Source organism: Agelaius phoeniceus, chromosome 6 (assembly GCF_051311805.1).
Source record: "Agelaius phoeniceus isolate bAgePho1 chromosome 6, bAgePho1.hap1, whole genome shotgun sequence".
NCBI lineage: Eukaryota > Metazoa > Chordata > Aves > Passeriformes > Icteridae > Agelaius > Agelaius phoeniceus.
In genome coordinates this window covers 58,767,523-58,787,723 of record NC_135270.1, presented here as the reverse complement: position 1 = coordinate 58,787,723, position 20,201 = coordinate 58,767,523, and positions in this window count along the sequence as shown.

Sequence of the window (20,201 nt, the reverse complement as noted above, 5' to 3'; positions counted from 1 at the left end):
GCCTTAGAATTCCTCCTGGAATGTTCTGCTAAGCCCAGGATTTTCTTGCTCTTTATTTCAAAACACTCAAGAATGACAGAAATGCAGAAAATTATCAAAACTGGAATTTCCATTCATTATTTTCCTGATCAAACATTAAATTCTTTAGAAATGTAACCAAACTTATGTTTGTTTATGGAGTAGGGAGCTCTGCTGCCATTAAATTAGTTGTGACATTTTAATGTAATTAGACAACATTAGTGTCAGATAAGATTCATTAATGGACCTTGATCTTTGGTGGTTGTTCAAAATTGATTTTTGCAATGGAAATCTATGTTGGATGGAGGGAAAAAATCATAAATTCACCTTTCTGCTAAAATGCTCAGCTAATTGACATAAGTACATTAATGAGAGCAACACACTAATAGGATTATATCAATATTCCCCCTGCATCAGTTAGAGACCCAGCAGCAATGGTCATTAATTATTGCTTTACAGTAATCCTTGGCAGCTTTTGTAGGAGGTGGATTGCCCTCCCTCCAGAAGATCTTTCTGCTTTGTTATTTTCCACAGGTTTGGGGCTTTGCTGTTGTTTCTACCAATGTAGAAAACTTCAAAACTTCAAGGCTGGGTGCCTAAAATTACTCTCCTAAATCTATGCTTTGATAACTGTCCAAAACAGGGTTGTATTTTTCCCTCTCAGGACTGAAATTCCAAGACATCAGGTGAAACATTTAAAATACTGATGGTTTTGAAGTCAGAATGTAACTATGTGTGAAGGGGATTTGCAAGACCAGGAAAGATATTGGTTCAATTCTCACTAAAAGTCAGATTTTCTAAAGAAATATATATAAATCTGTTTTAACATGTTCAAGGTGAAAATTTTGTCTAAAGGTTTTAGCAAATTACTTCTAATTTCTGCTAACACTTTAATATCCTTTGTTTGGCTGTATTAAACCAAAAGAAAATGTTTAAACTTCTGAGTTTTAGATAGAATCCAAAAGTGATAAAATCTCCCTGATATTTTAGAATGAACTTGGTTTTGTAATGTTAAAAGCAACAGTGATATTTAATCTTTAAACAAGATGGGTTTAGTGATCCTTGCTTATCTTTTACACCAGGTTTTGTTTATTATGTCATTCCATTTATTTTTATTCCCAATAGTGTGAAATAAAGCAGCCAGAGCACAGGGCTGCTCATAGCACAGAATTTTAGCCACATTTCTTCTGCTGGGGTTTCCTGAGCAGAGAGTAACTATATTTATACAAACCAGGAGAGATAGGAACAATAACCCCAGTGCTGTGTAGAGGGATCTCTAATGAAATGTGCAGCCAATTTCCCTCTACAGCTCCCAGAATCTCTCCTTCCAATGAGCAAGGGGCAGAACAAGAAGAAACGGCCTCAAGTTGTGCCAGGGGAGGTTTAGTTTGGATATTTGGGGAAATTTCTCCATGAAGGGGTTGTCCAGCACTGGCACAAGCTGCCAGGGAAGTGATGGAGTCTCCATCCCTGGGGGTGTAGAAGATGTGTGCATGTGGCACTTGGGGACATGGGTTGGTGCTGGCCCTGGCAGGGCTGGGTTAACAGCTGGACTGGGATGGTCTTGCAGGGCTTTCCCCAGCTGAATTATTCTGTGATTCACAATCCAAGAATTATGCAGTGATTTGTTCAATTAAATGCAGCTTGAAATGCAGCACAGGATGATGAAGCAGTGCTGTAACCTGAGGTGGTGGTGGTGTCTCAGCTGCAGTGGGGGCTGTTTCCTTTGTCCTCCAAATTTCTGCCCCCTCTGCCTCCCCCACTCACCTCTGCTCAGCTGAGGTGCTGCTTGGCCAGATGTTCACATCTGGGCATGGGAAACAGCTGTACCCTGCCTGTCCTTCCTCAGCCAGGGACTCACCTGCCCCTCTTCTGCTCCTTCTCAGGAGAACTGCAAAGAAATCAACACTTCAGACGTGATTGAAAACAGCCAGTGGGGCCCAGAGGCTGGGCCAAGCACAGCGTGGTTCCCTCAAAAACAAACCCAATGAAAAAGTGAGGGTTTTCCTTCCAAAAATCAGAGTGAAGGGTCAGGCATGCCCAAACATCAGCTTCAGTGCTGAGCTTTTTACAAAACCAGCTCAGGTGTTTATTGTGCTGAGCCCTGAACCTCATGAGCTTTGAGAAGGTGCTGGTGATGAATGACACAAGCTCAGACCAGATCTAAAAGAGAGCCAGACCCAGAGAGGGGAGGGGGAAAGCAAAACTTTGCTGCATTCTCAGTCTGCAAAAGGCTTGGCATGCAACAAAATGTCTGGGCAGGCACGTACTCAGACAGAATGAGGGCCAGAAAGATTTGCTGCTAGGAGTATAGAGATATTGACTTTTTCTCTGTTTTGGGTGATGGTTCTCGTTAGAGCATCATCTCTGCCACCAATATAATGGCCAGTGGGGCTTTTTCTGTTGTCTTATAGCTTACACAAGTATCTTGCATGTGTGCAAGGGAGCATGAGGAGCAGCTGTCTGGCTTTAAAACCACTTTTAAATCCCCGTGCAGGGGAGATCTCTGCTCCTTGCTGCCTGCAGAGCACAGCCCCAGCTCACACAAACACCTCTGCTCAGGCAGCTTCAATCATTTGCCTGCTCAGAGGCAGCCAGGGAGTGAGTGCTAAACACTCCCCCATCAGGGGCCTGCAGATCCTCAGGGATCTGTGTGTGATGCTTCAGAGACCCTCCAAGGGCAATTAAGAAAAGTCAGCCTTTAAAAGGCATGAAAGAAATAGCAGAGCTTGCTCCTGCTGGAAAAAGAGACATTTATCAGTCAAAACAAGCTGAAAGTGGTTTTGCTGAAACAGCTCAGCTGAGGGGTGTCCCTGACCTTATGAGCCACAAAATTGTGCTGTGTCCAGGAGTCCCCAGGTATAAATCCTGTCCCATGGAGGTCTGTGAGCAGCTGATGAGACATCAGGAGCTTCCTGCTGTGGGCAGGGGACCAGCAACTATCCCAGAATGACCCAAAAATCATGGAATCAAAGTGGTTTGGGTTGAAAGAGACCTCAAAGACCACCCAATTGCACCCCCTTTCCATGGGCAGGGGCAGCTTCCAGCAGACCAGGTTGCTCAGAGCCTCATTGGGCTTGGATTTGAACATTGCCAGGGATGGGGCAGCCACAGCTTCTCTGGGCAAGCTGTGCCAGAGCCTCACACCCTCACAGGGAAGAATTTCTTCCTGACTCCTAAATCATGGCTAATTCTTCTTCCTGACTCCTAAATCATGGCTACCCCCACCCTTTCCTAGCCTGATCCCCTGTCACCCACCGTGCCCTGCTGCAGGAGCACAGCTGGAGTCAGAAACACCCAAATCTCTGTTTTTCCTCACAGGGTGGGTGAGATCCCTCTTCAAGGCACCATTGCCATCCCCCAGAGCCCAGAAATGACTCCAGAGCAGGCACTGAGGTGGGTGGGCTGGGGAGGCAGGGACAAACAGCACTGGAGACCCACATTTGGACAGGCTGATGCAGAGCAGGAGCAGCAGCCCCTTTGTCATGGGCTGTGTGGATGAAGGTACCAAGGGTTTTGTTTATTTAAGGTCATGGAAGAAAAGGGGTCTTCAAAAACCATTGGAAGTCAGGGAGGGGATGACTTTGTGAAGCACCTGGGGAGGGCTGTGAGTGGTGGCAGGGGGGGAAAGTGCAGAGGGGTTGGTGCACAGGGCATGGAAAATGCGGGGGAGAGCTGGAATGATGCAGGGCACAGGGACAAGGACAAGGAGCTCGAATGCAGCAGAGAAAGGGGGAGTCAGTGAGGGGTTGTGAAAGGCTGGGCTGATCTTGGCAAAGACAGAAAAGGATTTCAACAGCTCTGCTCTGACTGGGAGGGAGGATGGAGAAAAGGAAGTTTTATTTAATAACTAATAAGCGAATCATCAGAGTGGATTTTTATGAGTGCAGTTGGAAAGGCAGCATTTAGCCCCTTCCTTTGGTTTCTCCACACACACAAATTTTGATTCCTGCTATTTCTGGGAACAGCTTTGCTGTCATTTGTATTGAACTTTTTTTTATTCAGCTTTGCTGTCATTTGTATTGAACTTTTCTTCCTCTCCCACATGTGTGGTAAATGTCTTTATTTCATCTTGACTCAGAACTGCTCAGGACTTACTCTGAGCTCTCTTACTCCAGCTCTCTGTTGCTGCAAATCCATCAGTAACATTGTGATTTCCCCCAGTTTTTTACAGATGTAAATGAAAGAAGAGTTAAGCCTTGTATTTGGATCAGGGGGCCTGACTGCCTTTTAATAGAAGCATAATGAAACCATCAAGAGTTTTCATTCAATTAGACTTTTTCTCCCTCTGGCAAATGATTATAGCACATTTATAGTGTAATGGGCAATTACTTTGTACTCCTTGTCTGTTGACATCCTATTAAGCCTACATTTTCTGTCCCTAACAAAGAGATCAGATAGAATTGTTAGGAACTACAAGGAATACATAAGAACTACCAGAATATATTTAAGCACAATGAATATGGATCTGTTAGTGAGATGCATGATGTGCAGTGGCAGATTCCTCCACTCCTTTCTGCTCTGGGGAAATATCAATTACATATTCTTCTATCCCTTCATACATTAACTTTTCCTCCAGTGTCAAGAACGATCTCTGTGCTGAGTGGGTGTTGATTCTACATGAAATCCTGTACTTATGAATATGAGCCTGAGAGGTGCAGTTGATAGTGGAGCCCTGGAAAATGTTAAAAAATAGTCTTTGAAAATATTAGGCCTTTTATTTTCTCAGATCACTGCACCTGCGTAAGCAGTATGATAAATGATATAATTGTTAGATGTGATGATTGTTTAGTAGTTAAATGTAATTATTATATAACCATAAGAAGAATCGTGAGAAACTATGTTGGAAATTTAAAGGGGGCTATGTTTAGCTGAAATCTGTGTATACAATAGAACAATATAAGTTTAATAATTAACATGAAAGTTATATAATGATAGAGTACAAAACACATTCACCTCGAATGTATGGTCAGAATCAGATTTGGGTGGAAATCACCCCGATTCCCAGAGCTCTTCAATAAAAAGCACTGCATATAATCGCTTCTGTGATTATGTGTTTTTGAATGCTAACACAGTGAGGACTGCAGAGGAAAGTTTTGCCCCTGGAAGATTTGAAGATGTGTATTGGTGGGGGGTTTTTAAACCTGCAGCTGGCAGGCAGGGAAGGCAGGGCAGGGACAGTGCAGTCACTTCACTTGGGAAGCACAGAGGGAGGTTGTAGCAATTCTGATGTTTTCTTTAGCTCAGTGACATTTCTCATCCAGCTTCTGAAGGGCATGGAGCTTCCTGCAGTGCTCTGGGATGTCCTGTCAGGCAACAGGCAGATGAGTTCAGCTGGGTGGGTGGTGAGTGCACATCCCTGAGAGCACAGAGTCAAAGCAAAGCTTTTACAGGGGGATTTCAACAGGAGAAATCCAACAGATTCTCACTCAGGAGCAGCAGCTGCAGCACCCACTCTGCTTGCACAAACTGCTGCTGCTCTGGGGCACTCCTGTCTCAGCACCAGAGATCTTATAGGGATGCCAACAATTCCCTAATCCTGCTCATGCTGCTGCAGGGCTCAGGTCTCAGGGATGCTGATAGGTGGGAGGCCATCTCCAAGTTGCACTACCCCTGGTTGTGGTCATCACTGTGGAATTACCCTGCCTGGAGATGCATTATCCAAGTATTGGCTGTGTGAAATTCTGTGGGACATGAAAATGTTTGAAACTCTGTGGGACATGTACAGGTTTTTAGGTGGATCTTCACCTAAATGCTCCTCTCCCAGCCCTCGTGGTGTTCCAGCTCATTCCAGCTCTGGGCAGCAGCAGCGTGGTCATCTTGTCCCTGACACTTTAAAGGGTGACAAACTGCACACAAAGCCCTTCTTCACCTGCCTGGCTTTGTGCTCTTGTGTTATCCCCTGTGATCACACACCCATGAGTGGGACAGGAGAAGCAAAGGCACATCCTTGACATGGTCAGGAATTTGAGCACACGCTGGTGATTCCTACCTGGCCGTGCAATGGGATCAGTTCCCAGCTCAGGAATCACCTCACAAAGAGCAGCTCTGAGCACCAGGGATGGAGGAGTCACCCTTGCAGAGACATTACTCAGGTGCTCCATCCACAGGGTCAGGGACAGAGCTTGGTCTGTGGCAATTTCCATGGCAGCAGAATCTGTGTCAGGACTATGTGGGATCTGAGGAAGGTGGTGAGATCAGCAAGTAAGCAAAAACCACAAAACCACAAAACCTGCAGGTCTGAAAGACCATTTCCAAGACTCTGAGAGGACTTTTTCCCACAATTATTGACACCTTTGGGATGTGGGGATGTTTATCCCCAGCTTCCTTTGAAACATGCACATGTGGATGGATTTTCATGAGAGTTGAGTTGTTGCTTCTGCTGATCTCCAGAAAGCTCTCAAGCAGTGGGGGATTTGTCACTAAGTCAGGCTTAAACTGGTGACAGGCTTGAGGCAAAGAAGGAATCTGGGCATAAATCAGGCAGGCATGTGCCATTGGTTTAGGTCTTCTAACTTTCTAATTTTTTTTTTCTTTCTAATTTTTCTCTCTAACTTTCAACTTTTACCCACAGGGTGGAGTAAAATATCCTCTCAATGTCCTCACTGCCACACAATAAAGGTGTAAAACACACTGAAGGTGCAAATTTAACAGCCTGGGGGTGTTAAAATCAGTGTCAGTGTCAGAGAGGCAGGCAGGGGCAGTCCCTGGTGTGTGGGGACTGGCTGCGTGCTGTGCTGAGTCTGTCACCACCCTGTTTGTGACCCCAGTGGTGGACTTTGGTGGGCTTTGGAAAAGTGGGGATCCCTTTCCATGCCTTTCCCCCCATGTTTCTGTGCACTTCTCTATAGAATAAGAGTGCAAACATCTGTATTTCTGCCTGCTGTTGGCTCTTGTCTCTTCTTCCCAAAGGTTTAAGAATTACTTTTTTTCATGTTCTACCTAAATCATCCATTCCACAGCCATCTGTCACAGATTTCATTTCTAAGTCAATTACCTGGGTTTTCTGAAATCAAATACCTGTGTACCTTCTGGTTTCAGAGTAAATATGAATTTCATTATATTTTATTATTGTTTAGTAGCACCAGGGACACGGTGTTTGGAGGCAGCCTGAATTTTGATTCAAAATGTCAGTTCTTTTTCTGAATAGCTCCATCAACTGGAGACCTTCCCCATCAGCTCTTTCATAAAGCAAAAGGAGACAAATGGGCAGATAAGCTAACCAGGGAAGAAAGAGATATTCCTTCCCTTGACCTAGAAGCCTGGCAGGACCTTTTCTCAATGCACTGTATTATGTAGTGGTTTTCACTATTATGCATATATTTAGCAACAGCCACTCACCAGCCTGCAAAGGGAATAGGGTGGTGAAAGATGGAATTCAAGGGAGGAAAGAACCACCAGGGATGTTTTGTCTCTGCTTTTATATTTCAAAGATTGCATTGGAATATACACCAGAATTTCCCTCCATTGAAATGTGGGACCTCATATCTTTTAATACCTTTGGCATCTCTCTCCATTAATTTACTTCCTGTGACATTTCTGAACAAAAACCCACTTCAAATTGCTGTCAAGATTAACCCCAAATCAGCTCTAATTATAAGCAAAAGTAAAGAATGCATCACAGTGCAATGAGGAATGCAGGGACCCACTGGAGAACACACACCTTAACAGTCTCATCCTCCAGCTGGAGAAAGATCAGGAAAGACTTTGTCCAGCAGCTGGATTTTGTCATCTCTTAGGTGTGACCATGGTCACAAGGGTTTTCAGGATGAAGAAGAGATGAGAATGTTGACTCCATGATCAGAAGTCTTGATTTATTATTTTATGCTATATGTTACATTAAGACTATACTAAAAAGAAATAGAAAGGAAAAGGTTTCTTCAGAAGCTAGCTAAGCTAAGAATAGACAAGAATGAATAACAAAGATCTGTGTCTCAGACAGAGAGCAAGAGCCAGCTCTGCCATGAGTGGTCAGGAAATCCAAACACCCACAGGAGACCAATCACAGGTCTACCTGCTGCATTCCACAGCAGCAGATAACCATTGTTTACTTTGGTTGCTGAAACTGCAGCTTCTCACAAGGAAAAATCCCAAGAAAGGATTTTTCATGGAAGATGTCTGCAACACTTAGGCAGGTTAATTTTGCTGGATTCCCACTTTGCAGTATTCTGGTTTACAAATATCTTTCTGACATCTCGAGTGCTTGGTACCTGCTGGTGTTTGGATTCTCTAATTTAAAGACCTGCTGGGGAAAAATACCTATAACTATCTATGTGTTGTCCTTCTGGTTCAGCTCCCATCTGGCCAAAGGCAGTTCATTCTGAATATTGAAGTTTTGGTAGCAGAGAATTAATCCTTGGATTAACCTGAACCTTCAGGGAGTGTTTGATCTTCAGCCATCACCACCAGTCCTGACCTGGCAGAGTCCTCCTGCAACTGCAGCTTGAATTCCTGTGCAAGGGCATTGGAAATCCAGTGTCTGGACTCAGAGGAGTGGGTGTTTCTGTGGCCTAAGACCAAACTCAGGAGTCAGCCCCCAGCCAGCCAGACTCAGAAGGGAGCTGAAGTGGAGCCACATGAAAAGTTGGCATTTATGGTGTCTCATCACTGCATTCAGCACTGCACACATCACTGTGGATGAACATTCCTGTGAAAACATCAATAAATGGAATAAACCAAGGTCTTACCAGGTGCCCACTACAAACCCTGTCTGTGCTCTTGTATTGTCCAAACCCTGAGTAGTGAGGAAAAGCCTCCAGGTGAGCCTCACACACCTCCCAAGTTCAACAGCTCCAACTGACATTGTTCCTTCAAGGAATGTCATTTTTTCGGTTTTTATATAAATTTTTATAATAAAATATTTTATATTATTATTCTTTTATATTAAACAGAAAGCCCAACTCATTTACAAGGTTTTCAGTCCCTTTTTAAAGCTTTTAGAAGCAAGAAGTGTGGCTCAAGTTAATTCTGTCCTTGGCTGTGTGCTAATCCCAGAAATGAGACCATTCCCTTGGTCATCCACAAGCTCTGTTTCAGAAGTGACTGAGAAGTCCAGAACACTTGGTAGATGGAGCACTCAGAGCCCAACTTTTCCACAGGGGAAGAAAAAAAAATCCAAACATATTTTTCTTTGTCAAAGTGATTATTGATTGGCTTAAGGCAAAGCTGGGGAGTAACCATATGGGGATGTCTGTTACACGATTGGATTAGTGCTTGGGCCTAACCCCACTCCAGCTCTGTCTCCAGGATCAATAGAAGATGCTAAAGAATGATTAGCCTTGCAGCTGGGTTGTGTCTTGTGGTTCTTCAGCCACAGAGGGGAGAAAAAAAGATAAACTGATCAGGGGATTTAGAAAAATCAACATCATGTCTATGAAATACCATTTTATTGTTTCCTATACTGGGAATCTTCAGCAGAATATCAATATCTGAATATCTCTCAGAAATATCAAACATAGGTTATTATTTATTATTTAGTTCAGCTTGCTGTTCTAGCCTAGCAGATGCAAAATTTTAAGTGTTTTGGCTGTAGCATTGCTTGTAAAAATTATCAGAGAATTAGATGAGAGTAATTTCTTAAATGATAGAGATGCACCAGTTTCACTCAAAAAACACAAATTCATTAGAATATTATAAAGCTTTCTCTGTATTTTTTTTTCCAAAATATATTACCTTCCCTTTATTCTGCTTTTAGAACACAGCACAGGGCTTTCCTGCTTGCAGATGAATGCGGAAAAATAAGGTTTAGTACAAAAGGACCCCCTACCTTCTAATACTAGAGATGGCTTGGGTTACTAATCCCTATTTCTAGGAGCAGATGCTGATTGTCCTATTAATCAAAGCAAATCATTAGGCATTAATTACACTTAGTAACAGAATAATTGCTTGGTTTACCTAAACTGTGGTAGGAATGTTGTTTTTTTTTTCTTTCTGAGCAGGATAAGCTTATTTAAATGATGTCACAAGCACACACACAAAGCACAATGAAAGTAGAGCAGAATCTGGTTTGTTTTGCACATGCAGGAGGTGAGGTGCTCTTGGAAACAGCACCTGTGGGACTAAGAAAAGACCAGTTCAGAGATGTTCTGGCACAAGAGATGATTGTTGAGATATAAGAGAAAATAGTCAATAAATATTGTATCTTGATTGCTGAAAATGCTGGGAATTGGGGTTTTTCTGCCTTCCCAGCTGAGGTTTGGATGCTGGGTGATGCAGTCTTTCCATTACAGCATGGGAAGGTGAGTGGCTCAAATACACCCCCAGTGTCAGCAAAATACCTACTCTGATTAAATAAAGATCCAGGGTATGGTCTGACTAAAGTGATTACCATCTTTAGTATGTTCTGTTACCAGAGTTTATTTGCTGGGGAGAAGGGGGCCCCTTTCTGAGAGGCTGGGGCTGATGTGACCAGACTCATGCCCACAGCACCCACAGCAGCTCCAAGTGCTCAGAAAGGGAAGAGCCCCAGCATGAATGCACACCTTAAACATCCAAGTGAGCAGTGTTGGCTTTTCCTGCCAGCAGCTTTAGAAGGACCATGTGCTCCCTGGAGAGAAGGACTGTGCTCCTGGTGAATAAAAATAAAACCCAAAATATTTTTTCTCCACCAAAACTTAGAACTGCTTGCAGCAGGTTTTCACCTGAAACTCCAGGAGCTAAAAGCTCAGCACAGCTTCACAGTGTTTATTCCCCATAAATGTTCTATGATTGTGGCATTTCAGTGGCATATGGGTCTGTTTTCAGTGGAATCCTGGGGTGAACTCTGTTTGTGCATTACTAAGATCATAATTCAGCTTTACCAGAATCATGACTTCATGCTCAGAGGATAAGCCTTTATATAAGAGACACTCAGCTTGCTTCCAGGAAAAGATTTATTGTACCCTGTTCAATATGCAGCTCAAACAACCAAAATATGCCCCATCACAACTGAAATTGCATCAAATTAACCAACTTAGCTTCTTCTCCCACTTGTTCAGCCTAATAAAAGTATTGGAACAGGGAAGCTGTGGAATCACCATCCCTGGAAGTGTTTGAAAATGTGTGGGACCTTGTAGCACATAAAAGTAACAATGATGGTGACAAAGGCATTATTAACATGTTCATTTTTACACCCTTTGAAAACAAGAGATATGGGGAGACTGTCCAGAGACAGGCCCAGCTCTCCAGAGGTTATGTAAAACAAATAAATTTAGATATTTGCCATTGACCTAAATAAAATAAGACTGGCCCCAGAAATGGTGACATGGTTTTTAATGATGAGTTTATTTAATGGCACTGGCACACCAAGGTGTCAATGCCCCTTCCCTTGAAGTGTTCCAGGCCAAGCTGGATGGAACAACCTGCTCTAGTGAAAGGTGTCCCTGCCTGTGGCAGGGCTGTTAGAATTGTCTTTAGATCATCTCTAAGGTCCCTTCCAAGCCATTCTGGGGTTCAGTTTATTTGGACTCTGCACTGATTCCACACCTTTCTACACCCACACGTGCCTTGGGAAGCAGGAGCTGACAGCTGAACAGGGATTGTGCTGCTTCCATGTGCACACACCTCTGCTTGCACATATTCAGTTTATGAAAACAAAGTTCTTGTGCTCATAAGGACACAAACAGCCAGATCTGCCAGACACAGGAGCGTGTGAGTGGTGCTTGTACCAGGCTGTAAGTACCAGCAAGGTGAACAAAGCTGAAAAGCAACTCGTGCTTTGTCCTTGCCCTGCTTTCCCTGGCTCTGGAGTGCAACCAGACTCAGTTAACACTTGACTTCTTATTAAACAAACTCTTCATACAAAACAAATTTATCACATTATAAATATTGCCACTTATGGACAACTGTCTCAACAAAATCATTTCTTGGAGTTCAGCAGGTACTTCTGGCTGTCACAAAGAGATGGAGAAAGAAGTGAGCTGTGAGTTCAGGGATTTTGCTCCTTCCTTTACAAGAATCCCACCAGGCTGACAGGGACATCCTCCATTTGTAAAGCTCTAGGTGTCCTTGCATTCCCAAGAGTATATCCAAGAAGCTGGCCAGCCACAGGTCCTGCTCTGCAGCCTGGCAGCAGCTCAGCTGCAGCTCTCATTCCCGTGGAGCCTGCGGGGCTGGAGCAGTGCCTGGATTAAGTGCAGCCCACTTCACAAACCCGCTTGGGCCTGCCCAGGTCAGCTCTGCACAACAACAGGGCACGTTGTCAGCAAGCACAGATGAAAAGATACTTTATGCCTTGGTCAGGCCAGGCCAGTGGCAGTGCTGAGTGCCAGGGCTGGCACTTTGCACAGCAGGGGAGTTACATAAGTGGGAGCACACAGACACTCGGGCATTTCTGCACCAGGGTTTCCACATTTCCTTGCTCCTGACTGTCTCAGCAATGGTTTTACTTGCTGAGCTTTTACTTCAGCATCTCCTCAGATCACTGCCCATCTAAATGGATGTAATCAGCCATTGAGGTCCTCACAATAAGCTGCAAAAGCAGTAGGAAGGCAGAGGTCCCTGCCTGGCAGGATTTGGCCACGTCCTCAGAGTGGTGCCCAGCGCTGCTGGAGCCAGCACACAGCAGGGAGGAGACACTGAGGAGATAAAGAATTTGGGTCAAAGAACAGTGACTCAGCTGGAATTAACAGGACCCATTTGGGGATCTATTTTCCCACCCAGTGTTCCTTCTTCACGCTTCATGATCCTGTTCTTTTTCTCATATCCCGCTTTCTTGCTTAGTTTGTGTTTTCCTGCTCGTCCTCCCCTGCTTGAAGCTCTGTCTCAATGCCCCTGCCTTCACTTCGTGTCTGTCATTCTGCTCCAGATCTTACAACACATGCAGGAACTAAGGTTGCATCCAAGTGGTTGGATCCAAGTGATGCTCTCAGCATCCTGAGAGCACAACAGGATGCACAACCTCACAACAGCAACAACAGCACAACCTCACAACAGTGAGGCTGGAGGTGGCATCAGTAAGTTTAGTGACACACCCCTACTTCCCCAAAATGCTTTTTTTTGTCCCATAGGATGGAAAAAAATGAAGTTGGTGGCTTAAAGGCTGCCTTCCTGCAGGTCCATCCTGGCTTCAGTCCCATTGTTTTGGCAGAGCAAGTGACAGCAGCATATGACCCCGTGTTTTTCACAGTATCCTGTGCACATCTGTGACACTGCATATAATGTAACACAAACAGAATTACCAGGGATTAAGGTTTTGTTTCTGCTCCTACTAATAAATGCCAAAATCCCTATTGACTTTGCTGAACTAAAATCAGGCCTGAAGTGACCCACCAGTGACATTTGCAGGGATCTTCCCCAACGCTGAGGCACCTTTGGTCCGATGCTCTTGCCATATGGACGCCCTCCTTTCCACCTCCCTCAGCAGCTGCCAGAGGCTGCAGTGCTGACTGGAGTAAGGACAATAAAAATGGCCCCAACAGAGCCAGTATTTATGATAGGAAAAGCCAGGCTGGTTTCCCAGGCTGCCTGGAGTCCCTCATGCTGACTGACACCGCCCTGCACAGGAGCTGCTGCTGCAGCCCCTGATAAAAGGAAATATGCCAAGGGCTGGGGATGTGCACCTGAGCCAAAGATCCACCTTCCTCTGCTTGAATCCACCTCTGAAAGCACTGAAACATGCAGACATTGATCAACCCTGCCTAAAGTCTTACTACAGTCTTGGGGTAAGCAGGGGGAAATGTGTTACATCTCAGGCACTAATTGTCAGTCTGTCTCTTTTTTCCCCTACAACTTTCTTCTTGCCATTTGCCTCTCTTTCCCTCATCAGATTTGTTCTTTCATCATCTTCCTAGACTGACAAGCACTTGAAAGGACATTCAACACTTTGAAAGCTGCTGTTTTTCAGATTTTATAAATTTCTCCCAGCTTAAGTTCCTGATGACAACTCTGCTCAGAGCATGGCTCATCAGGAACATTGATCTAGTGGAAATGGCCTGGTTTGAATTTGGTGCACAGTGCCTTCCTGAAATATCCTAACAAAACCTGGCCAATGAGAAGAATTCCATTTTATTTCCATCTAGCACAATTTCCGAAGGCTTAGAATTTAGTTTAAGACTTTCTGCCTTCTGCAAAAGCTATGAAATCAGTGAGAATTGTTTATTCTTTACTATTTTAGTAGGTACTTTCTTTTTAATGGATTCTACACAGCTCAGACTGACTGGTATTGCAAGGCACTGGTCACATTTGATTTCCAGTCAAGTTGCTTAGAACTTTTGGGAAGGCCTCAGCATTTTATCATCCAGCCCTTCATTGTCTGCCAGTCTTTTTAAACTGTAAAATGTTTAAGGCCTGGACTCTTTCATTGTGTGTAACACAATGAGGCCCTGAACAAAGCTGTGCCCTGTGGGCACTCTAAAATAAATGATAATTGTTGCATGGCACTCCCAGCTATAACTGCACAGTAATTCAGACACATCCCTGCTTCCACTGATGGGGAATGGGAGGGATTGATCACAAAACAATCTGTCAATCATAATAGCAATGATGTTTTTCCAGCTAGGGGTATGTATACAAAATTTACCCAGTTCTCACCTGCAGTAATTAAAAAAGCTGATTATTTTATTTAGAAGCAGCTGATTGCATAAACTAAGTTTTCCTTAGTTTTTTTATTTTTAGTTCATTTATTACACGATTCCTGAAATCTCAGCCACATTTATCAATATGATCCAGCAGTGAGTATTGTTTTCTCTTGTCCAGACCTCAGCCACACCAATTCTACTTTACAGTTCCACAGGCCTACATTCCAAATAAGCACAGGACAGTTAGTTGTATACCTTGATACTTATTTATCATTTTGTCATGTGAGTGAATTTTAGCTATTTTATTATTAGCTATTATTAGCTATTTTATTATTAGCTATTTTAGACTGCAATCATTAAAATTCTCTGTTCTTCCTCCCTATTTTTTTCAATATAGAATTATAGAGTAATGGAATGGAATGGTTTGGCTTGGGAGGAATCTTGAAGACCATCTAGTTCCAAGCCACTGTCATGGGCAGGAACCCCTTCCACTAGACCAGGTAAGTCCCATCCAACCTGGCCTTGAACAGCTCCAGGGATGATGCTCCACAGCTGCTTCAGGCAAACTGCTCCAGTACCTCACTAGCCTCAGGGTAAAGAATTTCTTCCTAATATCTAATCAAAATCCACCCTCCTTCAGCTTAAGGCCCCTCCTCCTTGTCCCATCACTGTATGCCCTTGCAGTATGCTGGTACATTGATTAAACTGTACTCATATTACAGCCTCAGTAACAGAACTGTCCATATAAGGAGCAGTGCTTCAGCTGGGGATATTTTATGTATAGTTAAATGTTACCTGGGTGTACCATTAGGTTATAAAGCTATGACACGTGTCAAAAACAGGTAATAGAAGCCCACACCTGTTTTAATAACAGCTTCCACTCAGGAACTTTTAGAGATCTAAATATTTCCATAACACTACAATCTTTCAAGGGACATGCTCAGTGTAGAACTTTTACCTTCCCTGCTTAAAAAACCAAAACAATAAAAACCGAAACAAACTCAAAGCCACCCATCAAACCCAAGCAATATCTTATCTGAAGTTGTTCTGCACAACTTAACTACTACCAAAAATGTTGCCAAGTCTGGATATAAGTAGATGGCAAATAATCCCATGGAATTAGCCTTATAAAAGTGGAGACATGCATTTGCTGCTCCTAACTTCATTTTGTAATTTACAAAGATAATATGTAAGCGCTGACCGTCAGCTGTCAGCCTTGATCTGATGATGATACCAGATAACTTCACTGTTTCTGAAGCTCTGGAAGAAATCACTAACCCAGCAGCACTCCCTTGTCAAAAGCATCACTGTAACTGACAGAGTAATCCACAAAAGACAGAAACCAGAAATTTGAATCATTATTTTACTCTATGCCAATACTTGCAAATGATAAAAGCACTCTGCCCAGCCTTTGACAATCTACTTTATTCGAGTAATGTCAGCTCAGATAAAACTCAACAGAGGAAACTGAAACATATACAGCATCCACTGGAGCATCCTTCTTTTTTTTTCTTTTTTTTCCCCTTTCTTTTTGTGTTGTAAAGTGTTCTCTGATAAAATATTGACACTGCAATATGTGAGCTAGCTGTGATAAACATTCAGGGCAGCTTATGCTGCTGCCAGCTCTACAGTGCTGGAAACAAGGCACTCACACACCAAAAAAAGATTTGTGCTTCAACACCCTCTGCTTCTGCTCTGGATCACAGAGACTCCCAAGGTAATTCCAAGGAAATTCTGGCAACACAGAAATTTTCCTGCTTTAGAACAATCTGGCCCCAAACTCTTGTTCATTGTTATGTTAATGAGGATTATGGATGCTCAATCACAGTGATAATGTGGCAAAACTCACCTAAGGACCATATATAATTGCAATGCAAGACAAGACAAATATTCCAAGTGTCATATTGATAAGCAACAAGAATATCACAGCACTATTTAAAAGAAAGATCTGGAGAATTCATCTCTTCTGTCCATCCAAGTATTGGCTCTTTTAACAAATTCTTCAAAAACTTGTCACTACAATTGCTAATTTTGACATCACTCTATCTACAACAAAAAAATGTGCCCAAACATTGATCCCCCTGTTTAAGTGATCAGAATGTTTCTCTTGTGCTAGAAATGTATTAAAGATCTATTTTTAAGAAAGCTGGGAAGAGCACAATCTAAGATGAAGGGGAGGTTTACATGAAGTCATGACCTACTTCACAGAACCAGCTTTTAAGTGCTCTGGCTGGATGCCCAGCCTGGGTTCAAAAGCACCCCTGAAGTTCAGTGGTGATTTCCATGTAATCTATGATTTGTATCTTTTTTTATCAAAACCCTACTGCTCTTCAGTTTCTGATGATGAGTCACAAGTCTTAGGTCAAGAAGAAAAATTTTTAAAAGTCAAAGAACCATGGATCTGCATCACTCTCCTTCAACAAAACAGCAGCAGTGGAAACACTGGGTCTGCACTGAGCAGAGGTGCTCAAGCCTTGGTTTAACAGCTCCTCACTAAAGATCACACTGGTAACAACCTGCATGTTTTCCAAGAGGGAGAAAAATAAACAAGCAGCTGCCCATGATAACTCCTTCAATGTATGTGGAGTGAGATACACGAGTGGTGGTGTTCATTCCCAAGGAAAAAAAATCACCTTGAAGAATGTATTGTGCCCAGGGATGGGCATCCCAACAATGGGATTTTTTAAGCCCATGAAGCACAATTTGAAATTTTATTGTACAGCTTGGGTAATGGCTAGAATGCTTCAGAGGCTTGGCACCTCCCTGGAATGCAATGGAAACAGCACTTCCAGGGGTTTTGTAATTGTTAAGAAACATTTTTAACCACTTTTTACCCATAACTTCTGGTCAGGAGCCCTTTGCAGCTGTGGCAGTGAGCAACATCACTGACCACAGCATCAGGAATTTTGTGGAAACAGTTAAAACTTGCCACACATGTGCCTCAAGAAAAAGAAGAGAACAGCAGCAAGAGACCACACAGCTCAAGGCAGTCCTGCTGTGGCAGAAGGGAGCAGATGAGAACTGCAGGCTCAAAGCTGAGTTCCAGTCTGGACTGTCAGCTTCCAAGCTTCCCACCAGTCAGAACAGCTGGTTCCCCACTAGCAAGAACTTTTTGTAACTTGATCTTCTACTCTTTCCCTTCCCCAAGCCAAGCCTCAAAGGATTATGGATCAAGTCCTGTGCTGTATGAAATAAGTTTATGGATGCTTGTGGACCTGTGGAATGATACAGAAAATTGAAGTCCATGTTATTAAAATTTTTGACACTATTTCTCCTATGGAGTCATAACAGTCAAAGTATTTTCCTTTTTTGTATGTCTAAACATTCTATTAGCATGGCATCAGCACCTTTTGATATTTCTTTCATACCCTTGCTTAATTTGAATGAAACCAAATAGAAGCTATGTATTATAGCTGAATTCAAGTGATTCCTGAAAAGAAAAACTCTGGGATGTAGCAAGGTAGGGGGAAAGATTTACCTTTCCAAAGGTAACATGTTGCAAGTGCTAAAAAGAGCATCATCTTCACATCAAATCAAGCAAGGTACAGGATCCAAGAAACAACGTGCCAAGAGGCAATTTCTCAGCAAGATGTTAGCATCAGAACACAAAGTGATGTGTCTGGAAGCAGAACTGCTGAGCTGCAAACAACCTGGGTGTGAGTCAGAGAATATTAGGACAGTGCCTGTCCACCAGGAATACAGACTTGATTGCATGTGACTTGTGTCAACTCTGGAGACATCAAGAGCAGAACATAAAAGCAAGGCAACAGAGATATTTCTAAATGAGCCATTCAGCCTCTAAGGCAATGAATCTGGCAACAACTCAAGTTTCAGGAAGGAAAAAAAGTCAGCATTCCAGGTTTATGTTCCACCGTTACATCCTTCATTCATTTTTCTCAGGCAAAATGTCACCAAAACATCATGGTTTAAATCATGAAAAGACACAATCAATCTCCTTTCAAACTAGCCCATAACTTTGAAACCAGAATCCAATTGCCTGTTCAGGCTCATTAGTGTCTTTGGGTCCTAATGACCCACTCAGTTGCAGTAAATGAAAAACTAATCCTTGTTTTATGCCATTGGCCCAAAAGGATTAGCAACTCTTGCTACCCCCACAATCAGCCTTGCACTGGGGGGATTATGACCATCTAATACTGTAAGTCTACACATTCCAATCTGTTACAATATGTAGCACTTAAAGCTTATTTCCTTGAAATACTTAAACGAATTAATGCTGTAGTGTAAGATTGTTTTCTTGGGGTGCAGTGATTTACCTGCCCCTGCCCCCAAAGCCTGCATTTACACACAAACATGCAGAGAGGTCCTGTTACTCCTAACACAAAGTTTTAATTATGTTCATGGTCTTGAAATGAAAAATTCAAACTATTTTTTTCTTTTTGCATAGAGCCCAGACTGGGGATGAAAGGATGGAGAGGATTTCTGTGGGGTTCAGTGCTGTGTTTAAGAGCACTGTTTACAGCTGGAAATCAAGCCACTATTCTACACAATGTTCTCTGAACTTCTCTGTGGGTTGTAACTCCAGGTTTGTACCATTTGCACCATTGCAGTTTTTCCAACTCAGAATTCTGGTTGCTCTTGTTAATCAGTGATCAATTAGATGACCCTACACTATCATGACATAAACTTTTTGTTTTCCTCAAAGTATTCACACATTGCCATTGACAATTCAGTGTGGTTAAGAGACAATTTTAACACTCTCAGTTGCCCTATTCATCCAGTTTTTCTGATATAAAATATAAATAACTCTTGTGGTTTTATCACCTTTAGTATTATACATAAAAGCACAACAAAATTTGTCCTGCAGAGTGCTATGCTGGGTATATGCACTTTAGATCCATATTCTTGGACTGAAGTTACAGAAAATTCATAAATTGCTCTGAACATGAAACTTGATTTTTGAGTGAGAACAGCTTACTGAATGCCTTATTTCCTATTAAAGGTGGTGTCCGAAGGCATAAAACAGCAGTACATGAAAATAAATCTTATATTCCACAACTCCTGGAAGTCATTACAATAGTCTTTACCTCATAGTTTCTTAATTAATTTTTTAGTGTCAAACTTACACAGCAGTTGCTTATTTATCAGCCAAATATCCCTGAATGTTTGTAAAAGTGCTTTACATTTACATATCAGTAAAATTATCAGTAAAAGAGAAGATGGTGCTCCAGATGTTATGTTACTTTAGATATTAAAATAATTTTTCTACTGGAAGACCACTTTGCAGGACAAGGCAGATGTGTAGAAATCCTCTCTATGTTATTTCTGATCAGAAAAATGACATTTCCATACAGCTGTTATTTCTGTGGGAGAAAGAAAACCGAGGCATCTGTGTCTTCCTCACCATAGAAGCAGCAAAGAGTGTGAATTTCACTGGTAAACTTTAAAGCTGTTTACTCAACAAATTCAAAAGTTTATTTATTCAGGTATCATTGTATTTCCTACAAGGTTGGTGACACAAAATATTTATTATAATATTTGTTTAACCTAATGGAGTGTGGCACATCAGCTTTTACAAGCAGTATTTTAAGTGAAGTGGTTTTCTGTCAAAAACATCGTTAAAAACCTAAGTGGAACAGAAAAGATATCAGGGCTCTAAATAAACATTTACCTTCTGGTTAGGATACTCTAGTGAGATTCAAAGTCCAATCCCTACCCTGCTTATTCAAG